The sequence below is a fragment of the Tyto alba genome, unplaced genomic scaffold (assembly GCF_018691265.1).
Source record: "Tyto alba isolate M040663 unplaced genomic scaffold, T.alba_DEE_v4.0 Super-Scaffold_10, whole genome shotgun sequence".
NCBI lineage: Eukaryota > Metazoa > Chordata > Aves > Strigiformes > Tytonidae > Tyto > Tyto alba.
The window spans coordinates 2,968,183-2,987,752 of NW_024881262.1; positions in this window are offsets into that span (position 1 = coordinate 2,968,183).

Sequence of the window (19,570 nt, forward strand, 5' to 3'; positions counted from 1 at the left end):
CAGGAGAGGTGGGGGGGGACTCTGGGTCAGGGGGTGGGGATGGGACAAGGGGGGACAGTTTTGCACTGAAAAAAGGGCAGATTTAGATGAGATCTAAGGCAGAAATTGTTCCCTGTTTGGGGGGTGAGGCGCTGGCCCAGGGTGCCCAGAGCAGCTGTGGCTGCCCCCTCCCTGGAAGGGTTCAAGGCCAGGTTGGACGGGGCTGGGAGCCCCCTGGGCTGGGGGAAGGGGGCCCTGCCCGGGGCAGGGGGGGGCACTGGGGGGTCTTTGAGGTCCCTTCCCACCCAAACCAGTCTGTGATTCTATGGTTCTATACAGTAAAATACCTCACCTCAGCACACACACGGCGTCTGGGTACAGCCCCCACACCAAGGTGCCAGCCCAGGCTCCAGGGCTGCCAGCACCCACACCGGGGTGGCAGGGACAGGGTCCACCACCCCAGGGTGCTCACAGCCCCGTCCAGCCAGCACCCAGGGCCACCCTGGCATCACCCACCATCCTTCTGCCGGCGGGAGACACCGCGGGCCGCTCTGCACGCTGCGAGGGAAAATGCCAGATACTGCCATCGCTGCCGGCATGTCAGGAACAGCCTCTGAGATACTGGCAGAGCTGCTTATAAAAAGAAGAAATGTAAATAAAAGAAAGAAAAAAAAACGAGCCTAAACCTGCAGCAGCACATATTTAAATTTTATTATTATTTTTTTTTTTAATAAAAAGGCAATATAAGCTTCTCCACCAGAAGCATTCTGGTGAGCTGCTAAACCAACCCTGAGCCAACCCCGAAGCAGTTCCTGGGTGCACATGGGGTCACCCTTTGTGTAGCCGCCCAGTCCACAGACCAGAAAAAAAGATAAGCTCTGTAAACAAGGACAAGTGTGTAAGTAAACGTAGTCTCAAAATGCTGTTCCAGGTGCCTTCAAAGTGCTCAGCTCCCACATTCTCCCGTGCTGGGTGTGAGTGAGCTGGCTGTGGCATCGGGAACCCCCCCTGGTGCTGCCCCTCTCCCCAGTTCACCCAGTCACAGCTCCCGGCCACCACCACATCCTGCCAGCCCCACGCTGCCAACCAATCCCAGAAAATCCATATCCTTAGGAAAACACATGGGAACAAGCTATAATGCTCGGGCTGCGAAGGGTGTTTGTGATACTGTGATTGAAACCTGACCAAATGAAAAAAAAAAAAAAAAAAAACATTTAATGTGAGGCACTGGAAAAGCGATATAAAGGGTCAGTTTAGGCAGGGATGAAAAGGCCAGCGAAGCCACCCAAGGAAATCCCCTTCCAAGCAACACCCTGATGCTGGGCCAAGCACCAGCAAGTCCAGCCTGGAGCAAACTAAAGGAGGTGGAAAAAGTTTGCGGAACGACAATACGAGTTTGAAAGTGAAAATAAGCCGACAGTAGGACACAGCAAAGAGTAAGTAAGCAAAAAAAAAAAAAAAAAGCAAGACAGAAGAGAAATGAGAAATGGAAGGTAGCTAGGTGATGCAGAGGGCTCGGGCTGGTGGTTTTGTCTGTCCCAGACCCATCCCTCAACCGCCACTCTGAGCTTGCTAAGGGTGGCTGTCCTGAACCATTATTTTCCTGACTTTTTTCCAGACATCCTCCCACTGAGGTGAAGAAATATAATCACGCAATAAACATCCTGATAACTATGCCAACACAAAGTGTTCATAAATTATCCTGGGGCAGGCCCAGCCCAGCACACGTTGTCTGCAGAGTCGTGCAGCAGCTGTATTACTTGGTCCAAAATATTTAAGTTTTTTCCTTCGAGGGCCTGATTCACCAGTAGCACATACTGGTCCAGTTTTGCATCAGCAACACTTTACCGGTTTAAATTGGAGTCATGCTGTGATGAAACGAGGATTGAATTCAGTTTCCCAAAGCTTCTTTCCAAGGTAGGGACAGCACTGATCGTGATGTAGCTTTAACAACATGTGATAAGCTAATTCTTCCTGCGGAAAGAGAAAGTCAAACTGTTAATTGCACCCCGGGACAAGCTCATGCAGGCAGCAGCACGGGGTTTTCCCGCCTCTCTTCTCCGAGAGGAGGCACATGAGTTCCCCATCGCTGAGGTCAGCTGAGGGAACACGCCATGGGCGGCCGTCCGAGTCCCCACGGAGGATTCAGGACACGGAGCCTGAGCTGCCTTCAGATTTTTCCAAGGGTGCCAGATACTCGTCACTGAAAAATCAGGCTCTGCTTGAGCCGTTCGGCTGGGGCAATGCGAACGCAGGCGCCCAGAGCCGTCCAGGGCATTTTCACCCTCCTACAACTCCTCCCCGATTGCAGAGAGATTCCCCCAAACCCCGTGTCTGTCCCAGCCGTCGGGCAGGGAATGGGCAATGCCACTTCCACGAGAGAACACCCGGATTCACAAATGGGGAGAGATCATATAAACACAGTACCTGTACCAAATATGCGGGGGGTAGCGGTTTGTCTAAGGAGTGAGAGAAGGAGAAGAACCATCTCTTCCTTCTTCTGTGGCAAATCTGACCACAGTTTTGAGAAGCAGTTTTTTCAGCACAGAAGTTGATAATGACACTTCTTTTTCCTCTTCTCTCTTCTTCTTCATCTTTTTCTTCTTCTTTCTTCTTCTTCTTCCTTCTTCTTCTTCTTCATCATCTTTTTCTTCTTCTTTCTTCTTCATCATCTTTTTCTTCTTCTTTCTTCTTCTTCTTCTTCCTTCTTCTTCTTCTTAATCTTTTTCTTCTTCTTTCTTTTTCTTCTTTCTTTCTTCTTTCTTCTTTCTTCTTTCTTCTTTCTTCTTTCTTCTTTCTTCTTTCTTCTTTCTTCTTCTTTCTTCTTTCTTCTTTCTTCTTTCTTTTTTCTTCTTTCTTCTTTCTTCTTTCTTCTTTCTTCTTTCTTCTTTCTTCTTTCTTCTTTCTTCTTCTTTCTTCTTTCTTCTTTCTTCTTTCTTCTTTCTTCTTTCTTTTTTCTTCTTTCTTCTTTCTTCTTTCTTCTTTCTTCTTTCTTCTTTCTTCTTTCTTCTTTATCTTTTTCTTCTTTCTTCTTCTTCTTCTTGTTATTAATATTATTTAGAATAGTCTACACATTTTCTCTTTAGGTATTATTTGAGCAACAAATGTATTTACCAGAATACTTAGAGAAAACAAGAATGAGACGTAAAGAAACCTAGTGTAAATGCTCTTGAATAGTCCACTTCATGGTCCCAGACATTTTTCTGCCCAAGCCAGCCATGACAACACTAAGTCACAGAGCTGCATAATTTTCAGCGCTCAAGGAGATGGTTTACCTCTCAGTGGACTCATATTTTTTAAGAAAAGCTCAACCAGCGACCAGTTGTAGTTGCTGTTTTCAGCTGGCTGTGTACCGTCCCAGTACGACCGTGTGTGTGTGTGTGTGTGTGTGTGTTTGAGCCATGTATAGGATCATTAAAATGTATGCAAAGCGAGAGAATTTGTTTGAATGTATTCAAAGAATAGTTATTCACATATTCATACAGGAATTTGTGAGAGTACCCTGTGCCAAACTTAAAATGTGGGCTGTAATTGTTAGCTTATACTGAACAGTCAAATCCCTCTTGCCAGGAAAATGAGATCTTTTCATTCAGATGACAAACGAGTCACATACTTTGCATGCCATCCCTTTGCGATTAGCTTAAACGTGGAATTAGCTGTGTTCAAATTTCAGGGGAAGCATCTCATCGGTCTTCCAAAGCCTGGCACTTTTCCTTATCCATACGTGTCCCTCACACCCCTGCTAAACCGCTTGTCTTGGAACCCACCGCCAGCTTCTCCTGAGCACAGGCCAGGTCATTATTCATGATTATGAAATTAGATTTTTCCTCGCCAGCTCTTGCTCCATCCTCAAGTTAAACAAGCTCTTCCTGCAGCTGCAGGACCATTACTTATTGATAGCAGCAGAATTAAGTCCTTCCCCTGAAAGGAAGGGATCAATGCTAATACTGCAAGTTTCCAGTTGTTACAGCTTCCCCTTGGTACCGTTATATATTGCAGCAGCACAGCTTGATTCAAGGTGAAACCATCCCCTAAATATTTTCCTAAAGCTTGCTGCTGTTACATTTATTTATCTGACAGCCACAATCACCTTTGCATCGGCGATAAGCTCACGGGTTATTGTACGGCTCCGGCAGCTGGTAGGGAGTGAGGAAGGGGGGGATGGAGCCCACTAGTGCCAGGATCAGGCCCAGTGGTCCTTAGTGGGAGGCCTTGGACCCACCTTTGAAGAAACACCGTGGTGTGGGTGATCCCTGCGGCAGCTCTGCCAGCCCCAGCCCCTGCCCCGAATGGGTGCTGTGCCTGCACCCCTTCTGCCCCGGGCCTGAGAGACGGAGGAAATAAAACAAAATGTGCTCACAGGATCCTCAGACTATCACACCCCAGACTCTTACACCTTTCTTACACCAATCTTGCCATCTCAGAAGCGGCTGGGCAGCGGCTGCTACAGAGGTGAGAAAAGCAGCAGCGGGAAAAGGGGGAGCTGCTGAAGGGGAGGAAGAGGAGGGAGCTCCCACCTTGCCTGGTCATTAGGGTAACAGGATTCATTAGCGGAGGTGCTTTGGGCTGGGTTGAGATGGGTGCTGCCCAGACCTGGGTGCCCCTTCCCGCCCCCCCCCCCCACGACCCCCCCCCACCCCCTTTTTCCTGGGTTTTTTTCCCCCCAAGCCGCCCCAGCAGCAGCTTTTGGGCTGCCGTTAAAACGTTCCGTCCCGGCACCGAAGCGAAGCCGCCTGCAGATGGCAACAGCTCCCCGGGTCCCGACAGCCCGGCCCGGCCCCGCTCCGCGGGGACTCCGCGCCCGCGGGGGCCGCTCCGCAGCCGCGCAGCTCCGCGCCGCTGCGCCCGCCGGCTGCTTCGGGGTCGTGTCCGCTCCTCAGCAAGAGTAAAAGCTCGTTTCGGTGAGGGGGGAAAGGGGTCCTTTCCTAAATAATAAAACAAAACAAAACATAATAATAAAAAAAATAATTCAATGTTTTCTTGCAGGGCTGATGTCAGTGCCCGGCTGCCTCTAAATGGGGAGGGGGAGGCGGGGGAGGATCCGTGTTTAACCACATCCTAAAGGTACGAGTGGGCTCGCTGGAAATCCCTCTGAACTCCTACTTCAGGCAGTTCCAAACGCACGATGTTGTAAAGCAGAAATATGTGGGGTTTGCAGAGACAGTTTTTATTCAATTCCCGACACTTAATTTTTCTATTACAGTAGATTCTCTGGCCAGATCTTATACAGCGTGCGTAAAACATACAGACACAGCCCCATATATACCCTAGCATTTGATAAATCAATCTCACGCTCACTTTTTCGACAGCTGGACCTTTGGGAAGCTTGACTTTAAAAAATAAAAATATTTAAGTGACTTGGCTCTGAAAGTGCCATGCTGTGTCGCTCCGGCACGGCCCATGTGGCCTCAGGTCTCCTCACCATCTCCCAGTGAAGAGGAAATAAATCCAGATGCATTATGAGGGTTTTTTTGCTTCTTTCAGTGCGCTTGGGATTTTTTTTAAATATAAGGCAGGGACTGGCTGCTCCTTGCAGTAAGAGAGCGAGTAAGGAGAGGAGAGGACTCTAAGCCAGGAAAGGAGAGGAAGGAAACCAGAGGGAATTGCTGGATGTGGAGGAAAGGAGAGACAAAACCTCTGGCTGCAGCCGGCGACGGACGGGAAGCGTGGCGGAAAGGCAGGACAGCTGAGCACACACAAAAAATGAATATGAAAAGAGGAAAAACAGAGTTTTAGCTTCAGACACGTGTTAGCCTGTTCAGTGAAATATATCTATAAAGGGGCACCAGACAGTTTGAGGAGGCGGTGGTCGGAAAATCAATGTTTCCCCTCAAAATGACATCCAGGGACCCCCAGGAGAGGTGACACATCACAGCCACGACAAATATTCCTGGACTTCAGCTCAAAAATTACAACCATAATCACCAAGGGACGGATCCCAACGCCTCCATCTGCATCCTGCTTTATTTCTGATTTCATAATTGCGTACAGGCCTTTGTATAATATACAGACATTAGCTGGTTTTAATTTCCACTAACTTCTCTGCAGACAGGCTTTTGTCTGGAAGCTGTAAATGAAAGCATCACACATATATCACCACTTGTGATGTTGTGTCGTCACTTAGAGAACTAATTGCAAACACTCATCATCTTCTTTGAGGTGAAAAGGCCAGAAATATGTTGCTTGAGTTCCTGCTACCCAGAAATTGGTGAACACCTGTGTCTCCTAATTCTGCCCCCCGTATTTACTGGATATTCCCTGTATTTACTCCATTCTGCTCCATGTCATGTCCTCATCCTGGATCCCTGAGAGATGACAGGAATCGCAGGAGGCCTCATAACATCTGCGCTGAAGCACTTGCTGAGACGTGGTGCACGGCATGGGGAGGGAGCAGGATGCTCCAGGCTCAGAGTCCCACATTTTGAATCTCTTTTTATCATGTTAACTCGCAAAAAGTCTCTCACTAACTCGCTGCACACTAACGGTGCACTTTGAGCTTTCCATCTGCTTAGACAAAAACTATTTGGGGGTGGTGCGTGATACCCCCCAGCCCTCAAATGATACCCCAAGCACTCCTGAGTGCTCTCCTCTACCATCAAAGCACCCTGCAGCTCATTTTGCTAAAGTGAAGTCAATGTTGTTTAATTGTCAAAAACCGCTTTAGACCACTGGTATTTCAGCAAGTTCCCCAGTGTGGTCAGAATTAGGAGCTTTCCATGCACCATCACTCAAGCAGATGAGAATTCAGGTCTCAGGAAGAATCCAAAACAAGTGGCTTTGCCAAATGAGGACCAAACCTGCAAAGCAGGGCCAGAAAAGCCCCCTTTCTCCACGCCAAAATCATAAGAGCAGTTCCAGCCTGCGTTGAGACCATCAAACACATCTTATGCTAAACTCTATTACTCCCTGAAAATCTCGTTCCTTACATCTATTTGTGTCTATTTATGAAAAGATAAATCTGGTGTGCTGTCTGGGGGTGAGGGGACACCCTCACTGCCTGTCCCGCCGGGCCACTTTTTCACCCCCAAACCCTCAGCAGGGAAACAAAAACTTTACCTGCTTGTATCTTCTTAAACCGCAACCCAAATCCGAAACAGCCCAGGAAGCCCTTGGAGATGCCCCGAGCAGGTCCTGCACTAACAGGGCTTCAGCTTGCCGGCTGCTGGGCACACCAGTAGCTCGAGCTGCCTTGGAAATATTTGCGCAGACGGGAGCTGGGACCACCAGTGGCATTCAGCCTGCCCAAACTGGTGAGGCACCCACCAGCATCACCAGGAAAGACAACGCTGGAAAAGATTATGAATTTAACAGCGTGCCAGCCAGATAGCAAATCGATAGCAAAGTCATTAAATAGTGGCTCTAAAAAGGCTCTAAAAAGTTAATTATATAGCGAATAGACTGTGGCAACCCCACCAACAGCAACTGGTAAATCCCATCACGGAGGGGCTGGCGAGGTGGCCCCAGACCCACGGCTCCACGCAGGGTGGCACTGGGGATGGTAAAAATCACCCAAGACCTTTATCCGTAGCAATCCAACTGCTGGCAGAATTAATACACTTGTGCTGATTTATTATTCTGGAAGTGATGAAAGAGGAAAAAGCAATTTAACCAATTCAGTCCTCAGAGAATTACCCAGCAATGTGATCTCCCTGCGGTATCAGCTAGCTCTGGTGTGTCTTCCCGGAGGTGCTGGCACCCACAGCCCCAGGATCCACCAACAGTCATGGCAGATTTTTTTTTTTTTTTTTTTTTTTTGGTTGATTTCTGAGGAATTAGGGTGGAGGGGTGCTGAGGCCATCACCCACCTCCAGCCCCGCTCCGCATCCGTGCCTGAGCTCAGCATCCCGCACGCTGCCCCTCTCCCCATGCCCCCCCAGCCTTGGCAGCAGCCCCCCTCGCTATACGGCATGATGAGGTTTTCTTCCCTAAACATCAAAACCGTGACGCATTTCCCATGTTTTTATGCGGGCTTTCAGGATTTAAATGTCAGCTCCCCCAGGGGAGGACGCGGCAAATTTGCTCTTTGGGCTTGACGGGACCCACGCACCTCGTTTCCCAACACGGAATGTTTACTGGTTTACATCCAGACCCACCAGCCTGTGGGCTCCCAAGAAGGGACCCACCGAATTCCAGCGGCGTGGTGGCCAGCAGGACCCCCCAGGCCGAAGGAGTGGACCTGGGTGGAGGAACCATGCCAGAGCTTCTCCTATTTTCTGCGCCGCCTCCGAGGCCGGCACGGTTATTTACGGCGCGTAAACACCACGGTTAAAAATAGCAGGGTCAAACCTGCCCCTTCATCCTCCCCCCGCGGCTGCCACCTCCACGCTGCCCCCCCCCGCCCCCCCATCCCCCAAAACCTCAGCGTCCTCATCCCTCCCCCCTCACGCTTTTCCTCGGGGATGCTCACGGGGCTGCACCGCTTCGTGCGGGCAGCGCGGGCAGGACGGGGGCTCCGGGGAATTCAGGCTGATGCTGACAAAACTTTGGGGGGGGGGGGGGGGGGGGAAATGTTTAATTTAATAAAAGTAGCGCATCTTCAGGCGGAAGGGAAGAGCGAGAGGGGAAGGGGAGAGGGTTTTCAGCAGGATGGTGCTCGCGACCCCACTGCCCCCGCTCTTAGTGACCCCCCGTGTCCTCCGCGGCGGGGGGGGGGGGGGGGGGTTGCCCGAAAACTGGGGCCACCTGAAATTCCTGCGTGGGATGACAGAAGAGCAGCCGGGATGAAGGCAGGGTGACCCCGCTCGGGCTGCGGGAGGGGAGGAACGTTCCCGGGGTGCGGGGCGAGCACCCCTGGCTGCAACCCAGTTGCGAGCAGCCAGACGTTATTTCACCTCCTGATGAAGCTCGGGGTGAGCTGGGGATGCGCGAAGGGCCCGGCCAGCTGGGAACCGCTCCTCCGTGTCCCTTCTGACTCATGTGATTCGTGTGGGTGGCAGAAAAACCGCTCGGAGAGAAGGAGGAATGGGAAAGAATCCGTTGCTATATTTAACCACAAATAATAGGAAGAGGCTGAGCTTTTGGGCTAAGTTGTAAATAACAGTGAGATGAAATCATCTCAGAAATTCATGACTGGATCATGGCAGCCTCTTGAGAAACAGCATGACTAACGAGGACCGCGGCTTGGAAAAACGTTGCCCCCTGTAAAAAAAAAAAAAAAAAAAAAATTAAAAAATAGTTTTTTGGTTATTCCAGACCACTGCAGCGATCCTTCCAACTGTGACAAATTGTCCTTTATTGCCTTTTGGTTGTTGCTGCATTTTAATACGTTACAGCGTTTCTGTGCTCAGCTGGTAACACATCCATCCCCGGCGTGCCGGCCATCCAGCCTCCTCCCCGCCCGCAGCCGCCAGCCGGCCTCCCAGGGGTCTCGTTACCATCGGGGGCTTGAAATTAAACATGTGCTTAAGGATGGCATTGGATCAAGGTTATAATCCTGGAATTGTTTTTAGAAATTAATATCATTTGATTCAAAAGAAAAACAGCCACCGGAGCAAACCATCCTTGTTATATGAGCATTGTATGAAGAGATGCTCATTATTTCTAACACTAAAAGCCTCAGCCAAAACTCCCTACGCGAACGGGAGCCTTTTTGTGGAGTCAAAAGTTTCAAGTCCTAATTGCAAGAAATTATTGCAAGGGGAGAACTAGTACAATCCAATATTTCCAATGCTTCTTTTTAGTAGAAGGAATAAAATAGAGTACGCTAACTGCGACACGGCGTCTGGGAAGCCTGACGACATATTTGATATCAATATCCTTTCCCTGCGATATTTCCACCTTTTATTTATTTGAAGAAAATCCATTTCATTTCTGGAGAGCATCCAAAATTGTTAACAGAACAACTGACCGAGCCCTGGAAGGAATCAGACTCATGCAGGAGTGTTTCAGCCTCTCCCTCTCTCACTTTCACTGTTTTTTAATAGTCTAACAGCAAATATTTGCTGGCAGTAGAGATTTCTGAGCTGTGAGGTAATGGTTTGGTTTTGTGTGGGGTTTTTTTTTGGGTTTGGTTTTTTTTTTTTTTTTACATATGCAGAGTCATCTTCTTGTTTCTTAAGCCTTATTGCAGTTACAGATGTGCTTGACAAACATGAAGCAACAGATCTCAGCTTCGTGTGGTTAATTCAGGCGGCGTAGGGATCTCCCTGCGTGGTGCTCCAAGCGCGCTGCCGATGGGCTTTCCGAAGAGCACCAGTTTTTACAGAAATGTTAAAAAACACATATTCTTTCTTTTGGCAGACCATTGTGAAGACGGCTGCACGGACGGTGTGAGCGGGGAAGCCCTCGGTCCAGCTGCCGATGCCAGGGGAGATTTTAACCCACTTGGACCAATATCAAACACCCCCCCAGCTACAACCTCACCCCCAAGAACCCCAAAACACCACCCTCACAGCACCACGTGTTCTGATTTAGCACGCAGGGAGGGGAATACTTCCAGAAGGCCTGTAACAGAGACCAAAATGCAGCGTGAAGTGCCTGCACATCCTCCAAGACAGCAGCAATCTGCTCCATAATTCCCACAAAAGCTTCAACTCTCACAAGGTTTGGGTCTACTAGATATTGTAACATCATTGAAGCTGGGAGGGCTGAGCTTGTTTCTATCTATAATCCAGATTGTCATCCAAAACTGTGCCTCCCTCCATCAATCCGTACAAATATTCCTGCTCACTACATGTAAGGCTTTCAGAGACTTGCCCCAAAAGAGAAACCTCAGCTTCGTTAAGATTTTTTTCCAATTAGTTTTCCCATATTTGGGAGAAAACTTATAAGAAAAAAGGAAATGCAGATGTGAAACATCATTGTACAAAGAGCATTTTAGGTAGTGGGCTCCCGTGAAGGCGAGTTCAGAGTTACACAAATGCTAATGGTTGCAGGGACAATTACACGCACTATAAAATAATTATTTTGCCAGATCAGCTCTTTGGCACCATTTGAAAGATCTGGAAGTCAAGTACCTAATGATCTGCTGCTCCAAAGGGATCGATGTATTTCTGCAGGGGTCATTTGCAGGATCGATAATTGTGCATCCCCTGCAAAACTGGAGAAAATCAAATTCTAAAGCTCCTTCCCAGAAACCACTCGGCAGCCCCGGAATTTACCTGAGGCTCCGGGCAGCCGCAAAGTGGGTTCCTCACAGCTTGTAAAAAGAGATTTTCGGGATGAGGGAGGCACGATGCAGCCGCTAACGATGATTTATTCATGCTCAGCAACTCCTGGGGCTGCCCCGGTGCTCTGTTGTGTTGGGAGGCAGCAAAAAAGCTCCTGGCAGGCCTGGGGACAGCGCTGGCCATCAGCCCCGGCCACCCCAACCTGCCACGAAGGTCCTGACCGGCGTCCAGGGGAGGAGGAGAAGGGAGTGTGAAACAGGAGAGCGGTTCGGATGGGCGAGAGCTTCCCATCTTCACCCGTGTTTGGGCTGGCTGCACGGGGAGAAACACTTCTTTGTTCATATTCTGCCTTAGCATTTAAAAATGGAAATAAAGTATTATATATGTATATATATTTATATATATTAAAACTATATAAAACTATCTATAAAACTATCTATAAAAATAAAAGAAAATTCACACGGGAGCTCTCACAATCAAATTTATGCTATCCTTTTTTGCTGGGAATCTAATAGCTGTGACAGCACGCCATGGCTTTTCAGCTCCCCATTTTGAGGTAGTTTCCTAGAATATTTTTTCTCTTCTTGTCCACGGGGTCTTTCCCCCTGGCCATGACCCTTCCTGGCTCCGGATGAGTGCTGGTGGCCGTGACCCAGCGGTGGCAAGGGGACAGTGGTGGGGATGGGAGGGCCGTGATGTGGGTGGGGGGAGAGGAGCCTTGGGGTGCTGTGCCACGGTGCCTGTGCCTGGTTTGAAATTCTCACCCCCAAGCACGGGGTCACCAGGGTCTGTCCTGGGGTTTTTTGAGATCTAAAGAGCCCACGCTTGCAAACTGTTAAGTGATAGAGGCATTTGTGGATGTGCGATTAAAAGAATGTATATTACAGCATCCTGATGATTTTCAAGACTACTTCTGACCAACATCTGGGCCATCTCATCCAAAATCTCATTCCTCTTTCATCAGTGAGAACGGTCACAGCGATACAGAAAGCATCTTGAAGTGCCTAAGAGTGATGCTGCTGCTAACAGGAACAATACTTTGCTTCACTATTGCACTCCCATCCCTGCCGAAAACACTTGCAGGAGGATGCACAAGCCAGGCATTAGAAGAGTTGGTTGCCTGGAAAAAAAAAAGGCAACTAAGTTTTGATCTAAAAAAGTGTGGCTGCTTGCTTCAGTAGCTGATGGCATTGGTTTGCCAGAAGCTTTTGGTGCTGTGGATCAGTATGAAGGTTCAAACTGTTGAATATAGATGTAATTAACTGGCTGTGGGCTCACTGAGGAGAAGTACAAGGTGAGGGATTAGGTTTGAGCCCCAGACTCTCCTGGCTGCTTTGATGTGATGGGAGGTGAGCCTAAGAATCACCTCCAAACCGAGCACCCTTGGTCAGCAGAGAGCTGCCCCATGCCGTGGGCCGTGCCCGGGGGACCCCGACGTGGCTCCGTGTCACCGGCACTGCCCGACCCGCAGTCACGGGGCCACTCGGGGTCCCAGGGGTGGCTGCAGCCCCCCTGTCCCCTCTCTCACCAGTGACCATCCCGGGGAGCTGGCAAGCAGTCCCTACGCCGTACCGGCCCTCAGCAGAGCAAACACTCTTCCAAAATTCACCCATCCCTCATCCCCATTAGCAGCTGCAGCTGCCTATGGCTTCGTTACTCACCTCGGTGACACCGATTACTCCTGATGGACCCAAGCACCCCCACCTGCCCATCCAGGAACCCGCAGCTGGGCAGAAGACACTTTCCATACACTTTCCAGAAGCCCAACCACCAGCTCCACCAATGCACCACCCCAAATCCCCCCAGACCTACAGCATCTATACCCAGGATGGCCGCAGGCATCCCCACCAAGCCACGGGGGACAAGTCCCCTGGTCCTGACCCCTCTGGGACCCAATATTTCTGCATTTTCCCAAGCCAGGCGTGGGGTTGTGGGAGCTGGGGCTGCTGGAGTGACCGTAACTGCATACCAGGATTTTAATTCTTATTTCTTCTCGCTGTTGCAGCGCCCTGCTCCCCCCAGCTGCAGTTTTCCTCCTCTGACGGGGCGCAGAGCTGATCCTCAGCCACTTCTGCAGGCCGAGCACCCAAGCCCGGCCCGCGGCGCACGCTGGAGGATCGGCCAAATCGTTAGCTTTCATGAGCTAACAACAGGCTTTAATATTTCATAGCGCTCTGATTGCGGCGTTACAGCTTATCAGAAATGTTGTTAAAACGCAGTGCTTTATTAATGGCTAGGTAGGCTGCACCAGGCACCCGGCTATTTACTCACCATCGTATTTGCCTTAAAAAAACCCACATTGATTATTATCAAGAGTCTGAAGTCAGTGCGGCCCCAGGCACAGCAGGGAGCTGCTCCTGGTGCTCAGAATCCCTGATCCTGCTGGCTACGGGCCGGGACACGTCCCTGAGCCAAAGGACCCCACGGTCACCCCCTCCTGTGGGGTGGCAGAGCTGGTGCTGCCCTCCTGCCTCAGCTCCGTGCCTGAAGCCCACCGTCCCCACAGCTCCCAGTTTCAGCACCCTTCTGCAGGGAGAAATGCTCATAAAGTGAAGAAACACATGCAGAATAACCCCCTGAAGATACAGAAAGCAACCGTGGTTTCTCATTGTTTGCCAGAAGCCCAGCACCACCGACCTCCTCTTCCCTTTCAGATTATTTTTATGCAAACTCTGCCCAATGCTGCATCACTGCTGAGAACCTTTTCTTCCCATCTTTGTTCCTGAGCACCACAAAATCTGTAAGAGATACAATAGGCATGAACTACCCAAATGTAGGGATGGCAGGAGGAGTTTTGCTTACAGATACCAGCAACAAAATAATCACAGGTCGAGTAAACATGAAAAAGGAAATAAATACATCACACATGATGGTCACGTAGGTGGGTGAGCTGCTGCATATCAGATTTGGCATGATCACCTAAAAAGAAACCAAGCAGAAAAGTAATGGTCATTTTTTGCTGTTTCATATTAGTAAGTTTTTCCGTGACTGGATTAGACCTCCCCCTCCTCTCCCAGTTCCCTGAGGTCTTTTGCAATTGAGCTGAGGGCAATCAGCAAACAACGCAGCTGAGGGTCTGCAGTTGATGGGGGCTGAATAAAGCGATGGATTCAATCCCCAGAAGTGTGGGCAACAGTTGCTGCTGGGTGACACGGGGACCCCCTGGCCTTGCCAACAGGCGAAAAGCTGTGAAATCTTAACGGTAGGAAGGAAAACCAACAGAAAGGAAGAACCAAGTGCTCACTCACATCTGTGCCTTGCACAGGTGCCAGGGAGCCAGCTTGTCTCTGCCCACTCCGACGCTGCGGTTGTCCTTTTTAAGGGGCAAAATCAGTGGTTGTCTCTGCACCCTGCATTTCCCCTCACACAAGTCGCTCAGGGCTCAGGTATCACTTACATTCATGTCCTTGGGTACCACTCACCCTGCAACCTTGGGTACCACTCACCCTGCATCCTTGGGCACCGCTCATCCCTGCATCCTTGGGCACCGCTCACCCTGCATCCTTGGGTACCACTCACCCTGCATCCTTGGGTACCACTCACCCTGCATCCTTGGGTACCACTCACCCTGCATCCTTGGGTACCACTCACCCTGCATCCTTGGGTACCATTCATCCCTGCATCCTTGGGCACCGCTCATCCCTGCATCCTTGGGTACCACTCATTCCTGCATCCTTGGGTACCACTCACCCTGCATCCTTGGGTACCACTCACCCTGCATCCTTGGGCACCGCTCATCCCTGCATCCTTGGGTACCACTCACCCTGCATCCTTGGGCACCGCTCATCCCTGCATCCTTGGGTACCACTCATCCTGCATCCTTGGGTACCGCTCATCCCTGCATCCTTTGTTTCATCCCACATCCTCGGGTGTTGCTCATCCCCATGCCCTCGAGGACAGACTCTCCCGAGTCAGGCATCCCACCCCTACCCCTGGAAGATGAGTTTCAGCTCAACAGTAAGTTTTGGGGCACACTGAGTGTGGAACTCGGGTGGCAGGGACACCCTGCTGGGTGACCCCGCGGGGGGAGAGGCCTGGCTGGGCTGCCCTGGCGCGGAGGTCGAGCCTGGCCCGGTGCCCCCCCCCCCCCGCCCCCCCCCCCCGCGCCGCAGCCGCCCCATTAGCCCGTGAATCGTCGCCAAACGGCCCCATCAATTTTTTATTAGGGATAAAACCCGGCCCGGCGCGGATAAAACCCAGCGCTGCCGCCGGGAGGGGCGCGGGGTGCCGGCCCGCGGCCTCGGGGAGCACCGCCGACCCCGCGGAAGATGCGCACCGACCCCGCGGGAAGGTTACGCGGGGCGCGGAGGATGGCGGGCGGGCGGGGCGCGGCGCCGTGCGGCCGGGCTGGCTGCGGCGGGGCGGGGGAGCGCGCTTGGCTTCCGCGGGCGCGGTGGTTGGCGCGGAGGTTGGCGGCTCTGCTCGTCCTCCTGGCGCTGGTGGCCGCCGGTTGCGTCCTCCGCCGTCGCGGATGTTCCGCGCCATCCCGCCGCCGCCCCCGGGTCGGCCCCGGTCCCCCCGCCCCGCCGCTGGGGGCCGGGGGTCCCGCCCCGGAGCCACCACCGGGCCCGGGGCTGGAGCTGCCGCCGCTGCCCCGTTACGAGGAGGTGAAGCATCTGCCCAGCTACGAGGAGGCGCAGCGCTGCCCCCGCCGCCCCCCCGGGGATGGCGATGGGGAGGTGGGGGTCTGAGGCCGAGCCCCTTCCTCCCTCCCGGCCACGCTGCGGACCCACGGACGGGCTGGACAGAGGGACAGCAGCAGCCCCCCGAAGGGACGCGAAGAGGTCACCCAGCAGCTTTCCCCGGAGCGACACTGCAGACACCCCCCCCCCCCCCCCCGGGGTGACGCTGTTCCCCGGGGAAGGTTGTCCACGCGGCGGGATGAGTGGGCTGGACACCGGGATCTGCCCACGGGGGCCCCCCGTGGGGATGGCCGCAACCCACGGAGGGATGTGCCGCTCTGCCTGGGAAGCAGCTGCTGGACTTCCAGGGTTTGCACGGACACGACCGCACCCCGAGTCGGCCCGAGGGGACAATCCTCCCGCCTCCCACGCCCACGGGTGGCGGGGGCAGGTGCAAGCGTGGGGGGAAAGCCAGGTCAGGCTTTCCCCGCTGGCATCGTGCAGCGGTTGTACGTAGCCTTGAGTTGAGAGAGAACAACCTCCAAAGCTCGCGAATAAAATATGAGCACCTTCTGGTTCCGCGCTTTTTATTTCGCTGAGGCGATCCGGGCTCAATCCTGCTCTAAGGGAAATTAAATGGCTCGATCCAGCACTATGTTACTGCTATAACTTTTTTTATGTCCCTCCCGATAGGAAATAATAGTGCACTTTTTAGTGTTCTCCTTTAATAATGCATTATTACTGTATTTCGTATTTGCCCTCCTTGGACAAAGCTGCCCTCTCTCCTTTCCCAGTGAGGAGCGGGTGTTTTTGCAGGGACCAGGGAGAAGGAAAATCTCATTTACTCACAGAAGGGACGAGGAAGGCCCACGAGCTGAGAGGGACCATTCCTCCATGGCTCACCTCTCCTAGTTCAACTCTTAACCACTCTGAACAAGGAAAGCTTGGAAGAAGCGTGTGTTTTCTGTGGGATATCCACTGCCAGACTATACTTTGGGCAAATTCAGCTAACAAAGCAACTTTCAGGCCTGAAACATCATTTTGAATAGATAAATCAATAGCTTTTCCTCAACCTCCCTTTTCTATGCCAAAAAAACTTGGATCTGGAAGACTGCCCCGACAAAGAAAAGATTATGTTTAAAACACAGCCCAGTTTGCTTGTATACCCTTACAGGGAGATGGCTAATGCAGTCGCTAAGAAGCCCAGTTATCAATGAAGAACGTCTTAAATGCAAAATAAAATAAAGCATCATCATCTTTGACCCATGCACATCAGTCCCTGTGGTCATGCCCAAGTGACTGGGCGCCAAAGGCTGAGTGCGACTCACCTCTACATTAAATTACTCAAGGTCAAGCTTGAAGGAATTTCATGGAGAGGTTTGAATGGCCCGTGCTAGTGTCTGCGTGCTGAAAGTAGTCCTGTCAAGGTGTTTGATGCTTTTCACTAGAAAACTTGACATGAACGGGGCAAATAACAAACACCCAAGGGATGGCTGAAGTCCTCTCCATCCCCACTGACATCGCAGCTGAATTAGCTGCGAGTATCTAACGTAGTCCTAAATTACCAACCCATCACTGCTTCATATACGATCACCATGAGCTTTCCCTGAGCTCTCCTCCGAGCGTGGAGTCACCTGCGAAGCTGCATGCCCATGATGGGAACAGGTTTGTGCCCAAAGACCTCATAAAAATATCCTTCTTTTCTAGCTTCACTTGGGGTAGAACCGAGGATCCTTCACAGTGCGCGGGGATGTAGATACGAGCCCTCTCTTTTACCATTTGTGAAGGCATAACTCTTTAAGCTCAAAGAAAACCCGAATGCTTATTCAGAATAAAGAATATTTCCAAACTCTAGGATTCCAACTACTAGAGTTATTTCTTCACATAAAGAAAAAAATTCTTGCAGGCCCTTCATGAAAGACACAGAAGTAATTAAACATGATATTCTTTGTACATCCATTTCATCTAATTGTTCCAGGCATATTGCCTAGCTCTCTGCAGAGAAAGAAACGTATCCCTCTATTCCCCTGAAGATATCAAACCATCATATTTTCCTATGAAGCACTTAGTTCTCATTAGAAACATTTACAGTAGGATGAATTAAAACTAACAGTTTGCATTTCAGGATTTGAAATTTTATAGCATGGGGCAACCCTTGGCTGAATTGGATCAATAAAAATATACTTTGGAAATATAGATTCTTACATATGACCAATTCACAAAACCTTTTCTTCTCCCCAACTTTTCCCCATACCCTACAGAGTTAAAATATCAGTGCAGAGGACACGTTAGTATGTCGAATTTTATAGGAAGGCAAAGAGATGACCCCAGGAGAAAACGATAGCCAGACAATTGTGATAACTGCTGAATAGTTAACTGCTGTGCTTTCTTTATATTAACATAATGCTCAGTGCATATTCCACTGATTGCAACCAACCACAAGTAAGGTTATAGCCATTGCAATTCAAATTATATATATATATATATATGTATATATTCAGATCAACAATTATAACATAACTGTATTTATGGAGTTGTGAATTGGCAGCTGATTTTGGAGCCGCTGAATAAACGTGACATGGGATAACTCTGATCTCACAAGATAAATGGAAGTCTCAAAATTTCTATGTTGAATATCAATCCTGAAATATAAAACCCCCCAAAATGCCTTTTTTTCCCCAATTTTCCCCCTATCTCTAGGTGATATCATCAAGAATTACATTTGTTTTGTAGCTTCCAGCTCTTCTATTATTGGTTATTTATAGCTTTGACTATTCTGAAGTGGATAAGGCAACTGAAAACCATACAGCTTTAACGAGCCAAACTGGCTTCCCAGGACACCGTGCTGTAATGTAAATGAAACCTGTCCCTTTTCAGAGCAGCAGCAGACATCAAAGTCCTGCTTGAGCTCTCTCGTGCTCACCGAGCAGAACTTCACGCCTGCTGCTGCAGTGATTTTCATCGTTTACATACCCTCAGCTTTATGTTTTCTAAGCAAACCAGCAGCTGCGTGGTCCTGCGGGTGCTCCTTGGCGCCCACGTGCAGCCAAGCTGCAGGGTTGGTACCACACAGGACATCTCAAAGTCCAGGATGCTCCAAGCTTCCAATCCAAAGGAAAAAGAGAAGGAAAAGAGGAGGGTACGCGCAGTGAGTTACCTCTGTCCAGCTGGATGAGCCTCGGCCCGTGAAGGGCAGCACGTGCACACGCCTTCGCCAGGGCTCGGCCATGGTGATCAGGGATTTAACAGCCACTAGTGCCTCTTTTCTCCCATTTTCTCCTTCCATGGTTGTTATAACGCTTTCCAAACTATTTTCCACCTTGCCTTTGTTTCTAGATATATCATAATCAACCCGAGATTCTTCTTTTTAATTGATCATGTTGATATTAATTTACAAAATGAAATAGAACCTATGCTTTCTTGATGTTATTAAATGACAGTTTGCCTTGGGGTTTTTTATTGCAAATTCTTATTTCTATTTCTTTCTTATTTCTAGAAGTGCAACAGGCTGACCTAATTCCCATAGTATAAACCAGCCAACGATTGAAACAGAATAAAATCATGCCGTGTATCTACTTTGCACTTACACAGAACTTCATATGTTCTACTTTGAACAGAAACGAATATGCAGATTGGTTAATTTATATGGAAAAACATTGATTAACATCTGGAATGAAAGTGGGAGGAGTCATGAGAGCTTTGGAAAAAACGATGAGCAACTGAGCTCTTCACTGCCCATTCATTGCAGATGTGTCTACCCAAAAAACCGTAATTCCTGAAAGAGTAATCATTTGCCATGGTTTATTTGCCCGAGGCTTGTGGGTTCCAATCATCTAGTGAAAGCTCAGAGAGAAGACGACT